At 39.5% G+C, this 20310-nt stretch overlaps 2 pseudogenes; both read left to right on the top strand.

The window, feature by feature from the left end:
* Positions 1-840: 840 nt before the first annotated feature.
* Positions 841-4377, top strand: LOC119887594 (annotated as a pseudogene).
* Positions 4378-6700: 2323 nt separating this feature from the next.
* LOC119887593 lies at positions 6701-15454 on the top strand (annotated as a pseudogene).
* Positions 15455-20310: the final 4856 nt, after the last annotated feature.

Raw genomic sequence — 20310 nt, 5'->3', positions numbered from 1 at the left:
GACATGAGAGATGTGGAGATTTATCTCAAACTATACAGTAAGGACGAGTCTTTTAACAAGAGCTACTAACGTTTACAAAGCACTTTTGAGTCTGGGATTTGTGCCATGTTTGAGTGTCTCAGAAGTCTGCCAGAAGTATGTTTAGCCTGTGAAACACAACTTGGGGCAAGACAACCTCAAGTAACGTATACAGGGAGAGCAGCAACGGAAACACCTGCCTAACACCAGTTTATCCAACAGTTTCTGGTGCATATGTATGTAGTATGTTTTTGTTTCGGAAACCCAATTTATTTACATTTTAATTTGGAAGTATAAGTTTATTTAGAAAACAAAGATCTCCAAAAATGTTTAAGAGAAAAAAGTTTAAGTACAATTTTGCATGATCATTAACTGAACATTTTAAATGTCTTGTTTTGCATGTTACATTTGAAAAGCTTGTTTTGTAATAATTTAAAAATAAGAGCCACATAATGTATTATAGGTATGCACCAAATATTGGCAACCGAAATTAATCGGCCGAAAAGAATAAAGAAAGCACTTTCGGTGTTCGGCCTAGTAATTCAAAAGGCTGAATAAACTTTTACTTTTCTTTACACTTTTTAAAGTGTCTGAGAAAGACGCTGTTGCAGACATGTTCTGCTGTACTGTCTCCTAGCATATCCACTCCATCTGTGGCTGACAACAATGACCCGCTTTGAGTTTCTGTCACTTGTTTCTGAGAAAACACATATTCAAGCACACGGATTCAAGCCTTAATGGTAAATCCACTGAAACTGAAAAAGATGTTTAGTTAGTTGTTTAGTAGCTTCCCTGTTACTGAAAATCTCAGAAGATTCAAGCATGAAGAAGTTTCGACTGATTGAACGATTAAGTTTCGACTTTCAGCACACTCAGAATATCAAGAGGGCACAGTAAATATGCAAAATGAAGGAGAACAAAAAACCTTGAAGTATGTAATACAAAATTGACTGTAACGTCCCTAAAAGTAGTGTAAAACAAATTCAGATTTTGAATTCTTAAATTATCACAGACTAAATTGGAAGACACTTTCTTAGAAAATACATTTACATTCCATCTATAAACTTTGTTGTGCAGTGACGTTTTGAGTTTAATTATCTGTTCTATGTTCCAGCGACGCCTTTGACCTGCAGTTTGGGGTAGTGATCCTTAGGCTGCAGGGGACTGGATATCTCTCACATCCAGGGACAAGGTTTACATCTGTCTTTTCCTGTATTCTGTGTATCCACCTACTGCATGTACTGTATCTATCTCCCTGTTTGTCCCTGTAGATGAGCTACTGTCGCCCCACGAGAAGCCACCAATTGGCAGCAAGGAGGTGGTGGTTTCTGTCAGTCTGGCTAAAGACTCAGACTCGGATTCCTGTCCTTCCAAAACCACCAGCAACCAGAGCAGCCCGCTCATCATGAGAGGTGAAGGAGGAAAAGAGGAAGAAGGAGGTTTAGTCATCAAGGCACACTGTGAACACTCGCCTGCTTCTTAAGCCTTCCCGTCCTGTGTTATAAGATAAAAATGTGTTTACTCATACCAGAGATAAGCCCAGCGCGCCTTAGCCTAGTTTAACACAAAGCAGAGGCTAATGCTAGCTGAGCTTGAATCAGTAGACAAATATTAATCAGGCAGCTTTGAAGACAGAGAACAGGGTTCTAAATGCTACCTTTTGTCATTTCCCATTATGTGATGTCATATGCTACAGAGACCAAATCTCCTCTGAGTCTGACCGACAGCGTCTGTTGGAGACAGCCAGCAGTTTAAGAAGAAACAGGGCAAGGGAACCATAGATGTCTGGTGGCTGTTTGATGATGGAGGTCAGTTTTATGTTAATAGACTGAAGAGGGCTACACAGCAAAGCTTGGCTCTAGACATCTTGAAACAAGTCTCTGATTTTCTTTCTAACTTAATACTGTATATCTGAGTGTCTGTAGATACCGTACAGTGTTCAGCAGTTAAAAAACTAACAACAAGGCAAAGGCACATGAATATGACGTTTTACAATGGACAGGCTTGATTTAAAATTAGATTTGATCTCTTCAGTCACATGACAGATTCAGCTCCTGTCTCTTCTGTGTCACTGAACCTTCCTCAAAGCAAAACACCTTTACTGCTGACTGATGATTATTTAGATTTGGATATTCTTGGATATAGAGATTAAAAATAAAAATATAATAAAGTGCATCATCATATATGTACACATAAAACTATTTTCACCTAGTATGTAGATAATAGTACTATGTTTATGTCTGTTTCTACCTTCCTGTAAATTGTTCTGTGTGTAACTTTGAGAGCTTAAAACCAAATTTTTGAATGTGTTCGAACAGGAAAATAAAGCAGATTTGGATTCTTAGAAAAAATTCAAATTAAGCATTCTTTTTTATCAGCAAAGTAATAGCTGTCGTGTGTATGTGTGTATAAATGTGGATATAGTATGATGTCCTTCAGTAGTTATAATGTGGTGTATTTACGTGAAGCTCTGTGCAGACTGTGACAGCAAATGTCCTTGGAACAGGACAATAAAGAATCTATCTATCTAAAGTGAGAAAGTGTTTGTGTTTGCAGGTCTGACTCTGCTGATTCCCTTCCTGCTGACCAATGGGAGCAAGTGGGGCGACTGCAGGATCCGTGTCTTCATCGGCGGGAAGATCAACCGCATCGACCACGACCGTCGAGTGTGAGTTGTATGAGCTTTGATCTTATTTACTCTACAAACAGTTTTCATCCTAACTAACCTGCATGTTTTTAGTCTCTACAATCCTGTATGTTTATCACTATGTGTGTGTGTGTGTGTGTGTGTGTCCCGTCAGGATGGCCACGCTCAGCAGGTTCAGGATCGACTTCTCTGACATCCACGTCCTCGGAGACATCAACACCAAACCCAAGAAACACAAGTATGACTCTGGTGGAGTCTCCCTCAGCTCAATCCCATAGTTCACTTAAATTATCGTGATTGATTTTCATTCAAACACAAACTTGACCATAAAACATAGTAAATTTATAAGACACTCAACATTCCCTGTGAATGTATTATTAGCACACATACACTAAAAGGCTGCGATGGACTGGCGACCTGTCCAGGGTGTACCCCGCCTTTCGCCCAATGTCAGCTGGGACTCACCAAACAGGAGCCGCAGTTGTGTAAAAAATGCATCTCAGATCCTTGAACCGAACCACAAGGTGTTGTCAACATTGAACAATGTCAAATTCTACACATAGCAACTTTAAAAATGAAAATGAAATGAAGTGGTTTGAAAATGTTTAAAATGCAACTATAACCTTGAAATGACTGCTGATTAGGAGCGCGCTACAGCACAGTTACAGCGGAGGGGTTAAAGCAGATAATGTAAGGACATCTGGTTTTGCAGTAAGCTGAGTTTCAAGGAGCTGATCGAGCCGTACAGGCTGAAGGAAGACGACATGGAGCAGGAAGCCGAGAGAGGCTGAAGGCCCAGGAACCCTGGAGGATCACTGACACGAACTGGAGCTGTACAGGGCCAAGGTCCATACTGTACTACAAACATATCAGCTCTGACCATTCACACTGCCATGTTGAAAGTGTTAAACGCAGGAAGGTTAATGTCACCGTGCTGTGTGTTTCAGACCAACCGTCAGATCAGACTGAATGAGCTGCTGAAGGAACACTCCAGCTCAGCAAAACTCATCGTCATGTAAGAACTTCAGACTTGTGTTCCCTGATTAAACCATCAATAGTTTTTCCTCTTTATGCCATTACTAACTAGTTTATCATTGTGGGTTTATTTACTCACTAATTGCTGATTAAAATGTAATTGTACTGTGATTGGCCAGCTGCTAGCATCGCGTTTCCTCCTATGCATTTCCGTTTCTTTTCTCTCGTTTAACTTGTCGTTTCAGCTGTACTTGTGGGTAGTTTCGTTTAAAACAAAATATATTTATAAAGTTTTTTGTGTGCAAAACTATTAATTTGAAAAGTCACTAAAGCTGTCAGATAAGTGAAGTAAATACAATATTTCCCTTTCAGATGTAGTAAAGTAAAAGTAGAAGTAATACTGGAGTAAATGATATTCCATCACTGCACAGTGACACAGTGAACTGGTTTGAATCAGTACTCCTAGCATAATATTTAGGTTTCAAAAAACAAAGATAACCTAATGATAAATATAAGTTTGTAAAGAGTGTAATTTCTGCACTGTTATTCTCCTCAGTATGCACATACATCTCTCTCTCTGTCTGTCTACAGGAGCATGCCTTTGGCCAGGAAGGGTACGGTGTCGAGCGCCCTCTACATGTGCTGGCTGGAAACTTGTCCAAAGACCTCCCACCTCTGCTGCTGGTCCGGGGGAACCAACAGAGTGTCCTCACCTTCTACTCCTAACACACAAGTGTACAGCGCCACACATACTCTGTCTACTGGTCTCTGTGTATATTTATTAAGGTATTACACCGCCTGCGGCTGCCAACAACAGAAAATATTATCGTGTTTGTGACACAGATCTGGAACGAAAAGAAAAAGTGTTAAAGTCTAATTCTGTGTTTTCCATTTGGCTTAATTTCAGTAAATTTCTTTTGATTCCTTAACAGATTAATCAACCCAATCAACATTACGATGGCTGTTTCATTAATCTGCGACAATAACAGGCTGTATATTCCCTGGCTGCTGTGTGTTTTACGTGAATGAGAGTAACTACAGTAAATATTAATGTTTAATGTTTATTTATAATGATGAAATCAGGATTCAGAATGTTTGGTCTTTAGGTGACCTGTGATTATTAAGTGGGTTTTCTTTCACTGGGTTTCAAGTAGCAAGTCACTGGCGACATTATGTTGTACATTATTTATTAAAATATTAACTAAACCACGTTTCTGTCTAGTCTGTTTCTTATCAGATTTTTGTAATTATTTGTGGATCATTTGATCTCTCTTGACTTTTTCCTGAAGAAAAGGTATGAAAGTAGAGAAGTGTTACCTGATCAACAAAACATGAAATAAAGCCTTAATCACCTTAATTTATGTATGACAGAACGCTGAATAAGTGAATGTGGAAGAGATACTGTATCTTACATGGTAAGATGAAGGGCTAGCTCACATTAGCTAGCTACTGGGATGTATGCTAATGTATTCACTGTTTTCATCAATATTTCAAAGTTTTGGAAGCTTGATGTCATTTGAAACGTGGTTGCTTGGAAAGAAATAGTGTTTAGTAGTGAAGAAATAGTGAAGAAAATCCCAATAAAAGTGAACATATAAACAGTAAATATGGCCAAAACATGGACATTCGCCTGTATTTTTGAAAAATTGTGCCATAACTGTTGTATATCAGTTTTCTTTTCCTCAGATTTACAGTTACAGTTGTATGTATTAGAAGATATTCAGTTGCATTATAATGAGTTTGATGATGGTTTTGATGGTCATATTGCTGTTAATACACATTTATACCAGGCGAGGATGAAAATGTCATATTGTCCTTTATTGCATCTAAATTTACTATTTAATAGCAAAATAAATAGGTTAATTTACAGTTGATTTGTAGGCTATTCCTTAGCTTCTGACCTATCAAGGTGACCAATTATTTATCGAGGCCAAATGGTTGATGAGTTATTCCTGATTCATTTTAGTATTATTTAAGGCGTTTTCCCTGGAAATAGGGGAAAATAGCTCAGTTAACACACTTTAGTTTAGGTGGCCCAGATTACCCGTGATGCATATTCTAAAACAGGTTATTATGCATAACGAATACTTTTACTTGTAACACCATGTTACATAGCCTACTTTAACTTCACTATACTTTGTACATTTACTAAAATAAAAAATGTGAATGCGAGACTTTTACTTGTATTTCCAAGTAAAAGGTGTGAGTAGGCCTACTACTTTCACCACTGGCGTAATGCGATACTGAAAATCATTGCTCACTTTGATAAAGAATATCATCTTACTGCCAGAGCCGTTCTACGTTTTTGATTAGTGTTTGTAGCGTGTATATATAAGAGAACACAGAATAAACGAGACTGTGGCAGCTGCGTTCAACAACAGCCATGACAGCAGAAAAGCGCTGCAAAGCCTGTGTAAACTGCAACTTATGCTGCATTCAAAGGCTCCTAGAAAAATCCCCCTTCCAAATCGTTTAACATCTGTATTAACAACAAGAAATGGATGACAGACATGCAGCTTGACAGTCAAGGCAATGATTATACGGTAATAATAAGAACATAAAAAAGAATAATAAAGTAAAATGGAATAACACAACAAGTAAATGAGTATGTGAGGAATCAGTCCATTCAAACAAAAAATCTCAGAAATTTGGGTTTGAGACTTTCACTTTGTATAGAATTTGACTAACAATATAATTGCATGCATCTTGTCTTTCTTTTGGAGTGGGGGTATTACAATCTTAATCAAAGTTAGTAAAAATGTCTGTCACTTAAATAATCTCATAACTGCAGCATTAATTAATTTACTCAGTCAATATGTGAATTATTGACTCTTCTTCTTTTGCTTTGTATCTGATATTTACACTTCACGCTGTGGTGTGAAATATACTGGATCAATATTATGTCATTGTTGGTTTTTGTTTGTTTCTTTTAAATGTAGCCTAATGGGAGGGAGTTTAACTTGTTCTCAAATAAAACATGCACGACTAAAAGTAAAGAGTGAATCAAGAAACGTACAACATGTGTTGGGTTCTCTGTGGCTGTTGCTCTTGAACGCAGCTCGCCCCCTTTTTACGCAACACAACAGGCAAACTGCTTCCCGGACAGAGGCCAATCTGCACGGAGCTGAAGGTAAGGCGAGACTTTTATGGTATTTCACCTGTAACTAAACGTAAATGTTCTGATGTGGTCGCAGAATAAACGGTTCAGCTGACAGTGACAGGACCAGAGAGCTGCTTCACAAGCCTGAAAGCTATTTAATAGTTAGTCCTTTTCAGTTTATTGTTGTTAGCAGTTAGTACACCCTGCATCTGATGTCAGTTTAATATCCAAGTGCGACAGGTGAACGCATCGTATCATTACAGACCTCATAGGATTGTATCAGCCAAGCTGATTTACTGCTATACTGACAGTAAACACATCACCGGGGATAAAATCAGTATGGCATGCAATGGGACCCAACACGACTCGTGCTGCGTTTGATGACGCATTTATGACGTGATTTGACTGGCGTAACCAAAGATTGATTAACAGCTTTTTACACCAATAGGAGGGAGGACCCCCGGGAGAAATATACAAAGACACAGTCCAGTGTTTTTTAATTTAAACCACACAGTAATGAGTGAGTTGGAATGTGTGGATAATGTTTCTTCACCAAGAAAAAAAAAATGGCAGCATGGTGATTCATTCACCCTGCTGTAGCCAGGTATTCAGATCCTTTACCTATTTCAAGTAATACAACACTGAAAATACTCCCTTACAAGTAAAAGTCCTGCATTCATAACCTTACTTAAGTAAATGTATGTAAGTATATTGGTAATTAAAGTATCAAAAGTAAAAGTAGGCCTACTCATGGAATATTTCACTTCATCTAATGTTTCTGGATTACTATAATGCTCCATTAATGTACACTTCTCAAAAAAAAAAGAAAAAGGGAACACTAAAATAACACATCCTAGATCTGACTGAATGAAATAATCTCATTAAAACTCCTTTCTTTACATAGTTTAATGTGCTGACAACAAAATCACACAAATTATCAATGGAAATCAAATTTATCAACCCATGGAGGTCTGGATTTGGAGTCACACTCAAAATCAAAGTGGAAAACCACATACAGGCCGATCCAACTTTGATGTAATGTCCTTAAAACAAGTCAAAATGAGGCTCAGTAGTGTGTGGCCTCCATGTGCTGTATGACCTCCCTACAACGCCTGGGCATGCCTGATGAGGTGGCGGATGGTCTCCTGAGGGATCTCCTCCCAGACCTGGACTAAAGCATCGCCAACACATGAGGTCTAGCATTGTCTTGCATTAGGAGGAACCGAGGGCCAACCGCACCAGCATATGGTCTCACAAGGGGTCTGAGGATCTCATCTCGGTACCTAATGGCGGTCAGGCTACCTCTGGCGAGCACATGGAGGGCTGTGCGTCCCCCCAAAGAAATGCCACCACACCATTACTGACCCACCGCCAAACCGGTCATGCTGGAGGATGTTGCAGGCAGCAGAACGTTCTCCACGGCGTCTCCAGACTCTGTCACGTCTGTCACATGTGCTCAGTGTGAACCTGTGAAGAGACAGGGCGCCAGTGGCGAATTTGCCAATCTTGGTGTTCTCTGGCAAATGCCAAACATCCTGCACGGTGTGTGGGCTGTAAGCACAACCCCCACCGGAACGTGGGCCCTATACCACCCTCATGGAGTCTGTTTCTGACCGTTTGAGCAGACACATGCACATTTGTGGCCTGCTGGAGGTCATTTTGCAGGGCTCTGGCAGTGTCCTCTTGCTCCTCCTGCTCCTCCTTGCACAAAGGCGGAGGTAGCGGTCCTGCTGCTGGGTTGTTGCCCTCCAGCCTCCTCCACGTCTCCTGATGTACTGGCCTGTCTCTGGTAGCGCCTCCATGCTTGGACACTACGCTGACAGACACAGCAAACCTTCTTGCCACAGCTCGCATTGATGTGCCATCCTGGATAAGCTGCACTACCTGAGCCACTTGTGTGGGTTGTAGACTCCGTCTCATGCTACCACTAGAGTGAAAGCACCACTGCCAGCATTCAAAAGTGACCAAAACATCAGCCAGGAAGCATAGGAGCTGAGAAGTGGTCTGTGGTCACCACCTGCAGAACCACTCATTTATTGGGGGTGTCTTGCTAATCGCCTATAATTTCCACCTGTTGTCTTTTCCATTTGCACACAGCATGTGAAATTGATTGTCAGTCAGTGTTGCTTCCTAAGTGGACAGTTTGGTTTCACAGGAGTGTGATTGACTTGGAGTTACATTGTGCTGTTTAAGTGTTCCCATTATTTTTTGAGCAGTGTATATGTTGCATTTTCAATGTTAAAGGTTGATCTAATTTTAACTACACAGCTTATTCTACAGCAAGCATCATAATCTATAAGATCAGTTGCATATAATGGAAAAACTCAAGTAAAGTAGAAGTAGCCTACCTTGAATTTGTACTTCTGTACAGTAGTTGAGTGAATCTACTCCAGTTATATTCCACAAGTTTAAAAAATACTGGAACCAGCCAATAAATGTGTTTTTTAATACTAGATTATGAACTCCACCAATGTTGGTAAAAACGTCAACATGCAGAGGATATGGCCTCAGTGTCCTCCATGGTAACTAAGGTCCTGCTTATTTGATGAGATGGAACACATACATTTTAAAATCCTACACACTATAGGTTTAAACATTAGAATAACTGAATATAATGCGCACAATTTTATTTCAACTATCTCATCTCAAAATGCTTCTTCCAAACATATCATTTTCGTTATCAAGGCAGCCAGAATGACGAGCCTCCAGCTGAGTGCGAAGGAGGAGATGGTGGAGAAGTTTCTGGATGCTGCAGCCAGAGGAGACCTGGCCCAGGTGTCCACGCTGTTGTCCCATGTCCCCTCGCTCATCAACCAGACAGGAAATAGCGGCTGGACGGCGGCTGATGCTCGCTGCTCGCAACGGACACTACTATGTGGTGGAGGCCCTGCTGTCCCATGGGTACAGAGAGATGAAATGAAGACAATACAAAAGAGAAAAAATGAAAGCAATACTACAATTATAATGATATTTTGAGTATAACCTTTATAGGTGTGAAAGGTGCCTGTGAAAAGTTTGAAAACTTTAAAATCAACCTTGTTTTAAGTGTTTGATAAATCCATATAGGGTTGTTCTTTGATTATTTTGTTTCAAAACCAAAACGGAAAAACAGATAAACGGAAAACAAAAAAACAAATCTTTTTGTTTTTCTGTTTTAAAACAAAAATGGAACAACAAAGCAGCTGCGTTTTGTCTTTCTATGACCGTTGTTGTATCCCTACCAGCACAATAACTCCAAAAAGCTGACAAATAAACATTATGTATATTTAAAAAAACAATGAGGGTTAGTGCATTAATAAAAGAATTTCAAGCCACATTCTAATTTTGGTTTGACCAATATAATTATAATTTTGTTTCATTTGCTAGATTAATATAAATGTAAATAAATAGCAGTCAATAGAATCGTGTTCCCCCCACTTCCTACCCTTGGATAGATGGACTAGGTTGCTTCTCCTGAACTCTTTTCTCTGTTTTCCATCTTCAAGCTGTGACAAGTTCTCAGTGAACAGTTCGTCCCAGACCGCTTACGATATCGCCAAGTTCTGGGGCCACCGGCACATCTCCGACCTGCTGGGACGGACAGACGACAGTTGCCAGCGAGTCCTGCTGGGCTCTGATCCCAGCAGGAGAACTACTTCAGCAGAGAGACGCTAGACCGGCTGAGTGGGAAGAGGACGGACAAGGTTTGGTTGGAGGAAAAAACAGAGCGACCCAAATACAGTCTACCTCCTGTTCCAACCTCAACCCATGGTCAACAGCTCTCAGGAGGATGACGATGCAAAGGTACGTGGGTGAGGGCAAATGTTCCTGATATTTTTCTTTGAACCAGTATGTTTGGAAATTAGATTTCAGACCATTCTGCTGTACACATCTTAAAACAATCACAATGTGTTTATTAAGTTTAAGTCTCGTGTTATTAGCAACACAGAAGCTTCAAGCAGAATATTATCAACATTAAAGCTGATTCTCTGCACCTGAAATGGTAATTTGTGTAAATGAAAAGGGACCAAGTAAATTCGCCCAATATTTGGAGATGGTCAGACAACCTTTTCAAGAGCAACGGGATACAGAAGGCATCATTCAAGTTAAAAGGGATAAATAGGATGCCTAAGGACTTAGACCTGAGGCAACGTTGGAGAACTAGCATGAGACAGCTATCCACAAAAATAAAATCCCAGCCCTCCCATCAGGCCTCCCTCTAAAGCCACTCCACCAAACATGTTCATGCACAGTGAGTGCACAGGCAGCGTGCACGCAGGCAGGGAGGCCACAGATACTGGAATTTGTATCAGAGCATTGATTTGTTGATTGCTGTCGGGATGTAAGAGAATTTCAACAATTATAGCTAAAACATACAAGCTTTAAGCTGAAGATGTGGTATGTGTGATTATAACATAATAACAAGAATGAAGCTTCAAAAATAAATATTTTAACACTTTTTCAATGGGAACACCTTGTAGAGTCATTGTAACTGTTTGTTTTTGCCCTATATGAATATGCAAATTCAGGTGGATTTAATATGAGCTTAAAAAGTGGCAAGTATCATAATCTGCGTAAAAAAGTAGGCTTGTAATCATAACATATAAAAAAGAGCCAAATCCAATTTTCTACTAAAGTCTATGTAAGATAATGGTAGCATAAGTTGTATCAAATGCCTTGGAGAGGTCTGTACTAGTCCTTATTATAGAGGTCATATTATGCTTTTGGCTTTTTACCTTTCCTTACTGTGTTATATATCTTATTTGGTTTGCAAAGTGAAAAAGTCCAAAGTCCACCCCAAAGGGAGTTACCATCTCCCACAGAAAACACTACTCTGAACTGCCTAAAAACCGCTCGTTTGTAGTCCAGCCTTAGTTCCGTAACCTATCTGCATCACTATGTAACACGCGTAAACTCTGTGTGTTGGGTTTTCAGTCAGGAACCAGAGGCAGCTGTGATGCTCAGAGAGCTCATTTGACACGCAAAGAAGATTCATGTAATTGTTGCCACCTGTCGAAATCCTGGAAAATTGAAAGTCACCACCTGATTGAAAAGGAAACTAAATACAGAAATATGCAGATATGCTTTTCATGTGCGGCCAACAGCTAGTAAAAGTGACATTGTGGTCAGTCTGACTTTTCATCAAAGATCAAGATGTTATTGAATTTTTGTGAATGAATGAATTTGTTATTCCAACTCTTACAGGTTGAGACTAAGCTGTGTCGGTTCAGATATGAGGCAGTTAAAGACCTTCTCCAGAAACCTGCGACTGTGCTCATTTCCTTGGAGTGGAGAAGAGGAAAAAACCCTCCTCTTCCAACTCCTCTCAGACAGTGGAGGGTGTCCTGGAGCCTCCTGCCTGGTTTGCCATAGGCACAGATGAAGACGCTGCTGAACTTTTTAAAACGCTGCAGAGAAAAGAACTGCTCCTTCCCAAAGATGCCCAACAGAGACCTGCTGAAATTCAGTGAGGAAGAGGCCGGTGAGGAAGAAGCAGTATCTTTTACAGGCATCTGGTCTCAATTAAAATGATTTTATATGACTCGCGCTTTTGATTAAATAAGCTGAAGTCAACAAACTAGCTAATCTTTGTTCCCTGTCATCCAGGAATGTGGCTCAGGCTCGATCGGTGTTGTCCTGGCACAGCCGTCACAGCTTCTGTCCAACATGTGGTAGCAGCACCAAAACTGGAGGAGGGAGGATACAAGAGGAGCTGTCTGAACTCCGACTGCCGGAGCCTGAAGGGGGTTCACAACACCTGTTATCCACGAGTTGGTACGAAGCTCCACCAACACCTACCTATCTGCTCTTGATAAGCTAATTATACTGAGTCTGTAAGCCTGCAGTTATCAGTATTCAAAATACAACATCCCCTATGAATGTACACAAAAGTCAGTGGACATATGCATTTATTTTTTGTGACAGTCTTTAAAAGATGGGAGCTGATGACATGGGAGTCCAGTTTATACCAAAATGGAGTGGAAACAATTAGTCCATTAACCGAGTAGTTGTTTTTATAAGCTGAAATTACAGAAGCTTGAGCTCAAATAAGAACATTTGCTAGTTTCTATATGAATAAAGTGAGAACCTTTTGAGTTTTGGTCAGACAAAACAAGTGGTTTAAATATTTTTACTCTCTTGTAAAGGGGTGACATTTTACAGACAAGTCTATTAATTATTAATGAGAAAATAACGGGTGTGTGTATATATATATATATATATATTATATAATATATATATATAATATATATATATAATAATAATATATATATATAGATATATATATATTATATATATATATAATATAATATATATATATATAATATAAAAAAATTTTTTCTTTTGTTGATATACTGTAAGTGCAGTTCTTCTCTTGTTTGTCTGTATGTGTGTTTTCAGACCAGTGGTCAGCTGGTGATCCACCCTGATGGAAACAGTGTTTATTGGGAAGGAAGAAGATCTTCCCAGTCGGCATGTTCTCTTGTCTGGCTGGATTCATAGAGCCTGGTAATTAACACACATAAACAAACACATTGCATTGACCATATTAATTACTGAGACTGACTTTAACCATGACTTCTACATGCCTCAACCCAAACCAGTGCCCAACCTAACCACAACCAAGTGTTAACCATAAAATCATTACTTATAAGCTTTTCTCCCTCAATGGGAAGTGAGTGTGTGAACAGGTTATCTCCTACAGTGTGATGAACATAGAGAAAGAGGTCTCTCTCACACACACACACACTCACACACACATACACACTGCCTCCCCCCTGTGTGTCCTGCAGGGGAGACGATCGAGGAGGCGGTGAGGAGGGAGGTGGAGGAGGAGAGTGGTGTGAAGGTCGGACCGGTCCAATATGTCTCCTGCCAGCCTGGCCGATGCCCTCCAACCTCATGATTGGCTGCCTTGCTGTCGCCATATCGACCGACATCAAAGTGGATGAGAATGAGATCGAGGAAGCCCGGTGGTTCCCACGGCAACAGGTACAAAGATAAGCGATATGACCGATACCAGTATATAATGACATTAATAATAGTAGCACTACCACTACTACTGAATACAACCATAGAATAATAATTTTAGTGTGATATAAACACTAAAGGCTGTATAATGATAATATAAATAAAAATGATGATGATGATGAGGATGATGAGGATGATGATGATGTAATAATAAAAAAAATATAGTATTAAATATACTACAATAGCATAAATAAACATATTGGTGTTATACATACATGTTGTATTTAAGTTCAAAATTAAAATTATAATTTGTAATGGTCACATAAATAAAAGTTTTATGCAAAATGAATGATAAAATTAAGTTATGTAAGAAAAAAAAATCTAAATTACAGAGAATTAATTGAGCATAGCTAAATGTGTATATTAAAAAAGGTTTGGGAAAGTTGAAACTGAATTGGTTTTGCTTTTCAATTCTTATTACATTACATGACATTACATTAATCCTTTTACACTTAGCATAGTATTTGCACATATTGTACGTTTTTAACATGTATCTACAGAACTGCAGAGTGTGTCCCACTGCTTGCTAAATCTGAAAATTAAGGGGGTAAGCCACAGTTGGAACAGTGAAGCCGACCAAAGCCGGCACGGACGGTTCCATGTAGGCACAAAAATTACATCAAAACCCTGGAAACATCCTGTCGCACATGAGAGATGTAACTGTATTGCTTGTATAAACTCTGTGAATCTAAAAAACAAAAAAATATTTGGCCATCAGTGACGCTGCGTTGGTGTTTGGCAGGTGAGCCTTGTAGGTGGCTTTTTGTTGGTGCAGCTACCAGAATTATGGTGTTTCTGCCGTTGCTCTACGTCATTAAACCACGGTTATGCTGCACGATCATGCGCAGTAGACGCTGGTGCCGACAGAAAGTAGCCCAGTAGTAGTATTTTATTGGTCCAAAACTGGCTTCACTGCTCTCCATTCAGATCTGTAGGGTGGTTTTGTTAATATACTGCCTATGCTTGAATTGCATGTCTTTCTCTCTGGGCTGTGCATCCACAGTAAGGCGGCGTTTTTAAAATGCGAAAAGTGAGTGTCATCTCTGACTTTATGTGTGGTCTGCATGTCAAGATAGCTGGACTTTGTGAGCGTGATCTAGTGATTTTATCAACAGCGGGAGTTACTGATCACAGTATTTATGACTCACAATCAAAGCACAGAAAAAACAAGCAACAGAGCATTAAATATGTCTGTATTAAAGCACAGTTAAAGTGATGATGGAGGCAAGAGGGACAGAACGGAGGTTTACAATTAACAGTGTGCTGCTTTTTCATGAAACAAATCAGTGCGGACCACATCTTAACAAAAACAACCGAAAAGCACTGGTGTTCAGTGTGGACGCGGTCTCAGTGTTACAGAGAGATAGATCAAACTTTTCTTTGTTTTGTTTAGGCAATTGAGTCCTTGCTCAGAGGAGCCTCTCCGGCCTTCACCGTCCCTCCCAGACAGACCATCGCCCACCAGCTGATCAGACACTGGGTCAGCATGACCTCTAATCTCTAACACTTGACCTCCCAGCCAGCTTAGGCAGACAGTATGGAGGTCTGCCTAAAAAAAAAAAAAATAGCAGCAGCTGTCTGAACTGTTACTGCTTTATTACAACAAACTAGCTGCCAGTCAAGGGAATCACCAGATTCTTCAGGTTGTATCCAAATCATTTCAGTGCAGTGCTTGTGTCAGTTCAGATCTCAGGTTTAATTTTACACTTGGGAACTTGCTGTGTGACGATGGATCTAATAACAGACAAGTAAAGGTTAGGAAGAAATGGAGAAAGTACATACTGTTAGAGACCAGACAAATGCAGAAAGCTTAATATCTGCAAGCTGTATTTACATCACTCAGCTATTAACAGAAACAGTTCTATGAGCCAAGTGGACGTGGCTACATTTCCAGAGTTCAGAAAATTATAACACCACAGACATTTAAAGAATAAACCTTCTATTATACAGTAACAAAAGAAACTATTTTGATGTTGAAGCATGATGACATTTTACAATTAGACAAACTTTTTCAGGAAAGAGTTTCAGGCATCAGCTTGTCGGATGGATTTCTTTCTCAAATCAAATGTCAGCCATCTGTATTTATGAAGTAGTCTAATACAGTACATTAGCTAAGAAGATTCATTAATTGATTATAAGAGCAAAACAGATTTCTGCTAATCTATGCGGTAATGGATTAAATTTTATTATATGGTGCCAATTCATAACAGAAGTTATCTCACTGCAGTTATCATGTAGAGCAGTTCTAGACCGTACTCTTTGAGAGGGTTGACAGGATGATGCCTGTACAATTTCACTACACCAAAGTCAAAACAGCAAAATGGCTGATCATTGACGCTGATGTACAACCTTCCATAAATGAAATGAACAGGAAATATTAAATTGCTTAATATAAGTACTTCTCATTGTCTGTGGCAGATTTTGTCTAACATGTCACTGTTGTAAAAGTAAGGATGTTAACATGGTAAACATTAGTATGGCAACACAATGTATGCATTTTTCCCCCCCTTGTATGTGCTGTCATGCAACAAAAGTCCTTGTCAGAATCCAGGAATGTTTGGTCACCTGTGTCTTGGACTGATAGACCATGGTAAAATAATAATAACCATGCTATCAAGCTAACATTCTATGGGTTATTATGCTAACGTTAGCGTGATAAAGTGCTAAATGTTTCCTGGAAACATTGAAAATGTTAACACTGGCAATAGTGGCTAACAAGCAAACTGAGCACTTTCACACTAAAACCAGCTTTTGTGGCTAAAGTTCAACTTACTGAACTATACCACCAAATACACTGATGCCCACAACATGTTTAATGCATTTGCAGCAACAGTTTTGCTGTAAAGAAGAATGGTGGAAGTTATTTTGTGTATTTTCCTGACGATGAATTTGCAGAGTTTTGTAACTCTGTTCTTTGATCGTACTTGAGTGAAAAATCAAGAGGACAAGGATACCAGAAGAAACTCAATATTGTGATGATTCACATTCACAGTCTGTTGCATTCTAATTAGCTACTTTGTAGGATTATGTTACTCTTCGTTCTGCATACTACCTCACACAATTGTTGTTTTTACTCATCTCCTGTCTGAAAGAGGGTGGGCTGTAGCCTCTTCTTTTTTCCATCTGTGCAATTGACCGAGCATGGAGTACTGAAGTGGTGGTTCTGTCTGCAGGTTTTCAGTAAACAAACTGTTTGCTACATAAGTAGGCTCGCAGATCAGATAAGAACAGTTCTGTCACTCACTGTTTCAACATCTTTTTTCCCCAGAAAGGAAGAGTTTACTTCATATTCTGCCTCACAGGTCATCTGACAAGCACAGCGACTGTTTGTGTTAGCCGTGAGTTCACGAAAACAGCATTTACAGCAGTTAATTTCTGATGGGACGTCTCTGAAAAGTCAGCCTGTCTGCTCTCTTTCTGTGGAAACCAGCTGTTAGCTTCATGTGTCTGATGCAGCAGAGCAGCGTCAGCCTCTCGGCTCTCCTCAGATATGAAAACTGTGTCAGGATGACAGCAGTTCACTGTGTAGTCAGGGTGACAGGAGGACTGGGCACAAGCTAGTTGATGCTCTGTGGTATTGGAGCGTCAGAGACATACTCTGTGTCCAGTTCGAGGGTCGACAGTCTGACGATGAGGTGACTGATCAGCAGCACAGAGGTGTCATGTAGGTCCTCTTCTGAGGAGGGCTGGAGTTAGGACGGACAATGATAGGGCTCTCCCCGAGTATGTCCGCCACCTGGAAGTCCTCTATGTTCAGGATGTTTCTCTCTGCAGTTTTCTGTTGAAGGGAATAATGGACGATTTCAATCAGGTAGGGGGAGTTAATGGATTTAAAGTGTTGCTGATAAAAAAAGATTAGATTTATGGCAGGATAAACTAAAACTTCTGACTATTATACTGCTCAAAACAGAGTACTTCATTTGAGATGTAATGGACTAAAGATGAAGACACCAGATCTGTCTGTGAATTTTTTTCAGCTTCAGTGAAGAATTGGAACAAACTTACCTAATTCACTTCTAAATGTCATGAAAATTAAGAGTTAAATAAAGTCTGGTACAGGGATGGAACCAAAAATCGTCATACTGTAATTCTAAAGAAATAACTGTCTTAAATCAAGTTAAATATTTGATTTAACTCGACAAAGGAAATGTTATTGAACAGATAAATTTTAGACGACTAAAAGTTTCATGCTGTAAAAACTACTCCGCTAATAATCCACTGTGTTTATCTGTCATGATCCTGTCTGTGTGTCTTTTTGGGGAGTCTGGGTTTAGTTCTATATATTTGGATTTTGTGTTTTCCCTTGCCCTTGTGGATCTTCTTTGGACTCAGCCACTGCTTGTAAGTGCGCTCGCCTTTGGTTTGTTTAAATAAATCTTTGAACTATACCTGCCAGCCGTGTGTCTACATTTGGGTCCCAACCTGCCTCTCCACACACTAACTGTGACATTATCTGCCAATCAGATGAGATTATTTAATGTTTTCAAATATAACTTACTGTAACAAAGAAATTTATCTGCGTATCCTGTCTTGTTTCAAGATACGAGACTAATTTTCAGAAAACTGCGCGGGGAAAAAACGGGGATTGTTATTGAAAGCAGACTGAACTGAAAGTGACCAGTTGGATTCGGCTGTAGGCTAGAGCTGAGTCTAGCAGAGTCCCAGATGACCTGTGATAAAACAGGAGCAAACAGTAACAACCCGGTTTTAAGAAAACCAAATTCACCTGGTTTGGGTCCATCAGCCATTGCCTGTTGTACTGCTCTGAGGGTTGGAGATGAGCGGGAAGAAGTATGACTTGTACCTAAACAGTAATTGTATTATAGATTAATTTTAATTGAACAGCTGGACTTTTTGTTTAATTTGAGTTGTGTGTGTGTGTGTGTGTGACTCACAGTCCTGGACAGGATGGAGATGACAAACACAGTAACAGCCAGCAGCAGCAGAGGAGTCGCTGTGGCCACCACTGGTACCTCATCTGAAATGGAAAAATATCCATTGTTAGTTCCCTTCAAATCTAGTAGTAGAATTCTATTTTAATTCATTATCCAAGATATAATTTTCCAGGTTTCCATCTTAGATGTCAATTTAATCATTGCTTATAAGCATTATAGAAAAAAAACTCTCACAAAGCAAGAAAACCTAAACTCAAGATCCCCTGGCTGTCCTAATTCTTCTTTAATATCCAATAGTTCAACCAGTTAAACTCACCAAAATGTGTTCTCACAAAGATGATGTTTCTGGAAACATTATCAGCCAATAGCAGAAGAGCATACTCAGTGTTGGGTTTCAGGTTGAGGGTTTGTGCTGCTGGGTCTGGCCACAAAGACAGAGCTGTGGAAGAGAGAGCGTTCTCTGCATTACAGGTAGATTGTAAAAACCAACTCGAAATGTCACTTACATTCAGTCTGATGCAGAAGGCAGAAGTTTGGACAAAATGTGCTGCACAAGTTTCAAAATAATGAACCAACAGATTTTCTTTCGCTTTCTAACCGCAATGAGTAATACTTTTACATATCTTAATCACTCTTTACAGTCCAACCATCATCACTTTTTAATTTACAAAAAATAGGTATGTTTTATCAAGAAACTTGTATTAAAAATATCATATAAAAACTAAAAAAAAAAATAAACTATTTTGAAAATGCTTTTTTTTTCTTTTGCATTTATTCCTATTGTAACAGAGTGGTGACATAAAAATTAGCTAGGAGTTAAAATCTGTCATTATACTGAGACTTAAACTGAAGAGTGACTCCAGAGACTGATGCTGTGACCCGTTTCAGAAGGAAAATTAACCTGTTAGTCTCTCGGTGTCTTTCTTCAGCAGCACGCTGTATCTGTTCACTGATTGGTCCAGACGCCTTTCGCCACGCCAGCCAACTGTCACTGTCGTTTTGGTCACACCCACCACATTCAGGTTTATCGCCTCCATCAGAGCTGAGGAAAAAAAAAATAAAATAACATGTCCTGTCCTCTGTGGAGATGTTCATGTGATGTTCATGTTAATATCAATCTGTTGTAAATAACGTTCTGTGTAATTCTACAGCATGTACAATATCCAGTTTAAAACTCAATGGACCAAAAAACGCATTCCCAAAATAAATAAAATCTAAGTCTGCAGTTCACTTTGAACTGAAGTCAGCAAACTCTGGTTCTGTGTATGGTGTTTGGGTCTGTTGGACCCGTTTTCATTTTTTATCAAAAAAAAAAATAAAAAATACGATTATTTACTTTTTTCAAACTCAGACTCATTGGCTTTGGCTCATTTTCTGTGAAGAATATATATCAGAACACATTTCAATGAAAACACGCTGTACACCTCCCTACACATTTACATTACACACAGGATGTCCGGGTCCACTGGACCGAGGCTAATAAAAGTGTGGAAACTGTAGGTCCTGTGTACCTTACTCTGTCCCCTCCTGTCAGTGTGTTTGTGTGTGTGTGTGTGTGGTGTGTGTGGTGAGTTTTGTGTTTCTGCACCTGCCGTTCCCGCACAAGGTTGCAACATTGTTGCAAAATCTAAGTACAACACCGTCTGCTCTCACATTCCCGCACATTT

The sequence above is a fragment of the Micropterus salmoides genome, unplaced genomic scaffold, assembly GCF_014851395.1.
Source record: "Micropterus salmoides isolate LMB-PRFRI ecotype aquatic unplaced genomic scaffold, ASM1485139v1 Ms_hic_scaffold_4242, whole genome shotgun sequence".
Classification (NCBI taxonomy): Eukaryota; Metazoa; Chordata; class Actinopteri; order Centrarchiformes; family Centrarchidae; genus Micropterus; species Micropterus salmoides.
This window is presented reverse-complemented; position numbering and strand designations above follow the sequence as displayed.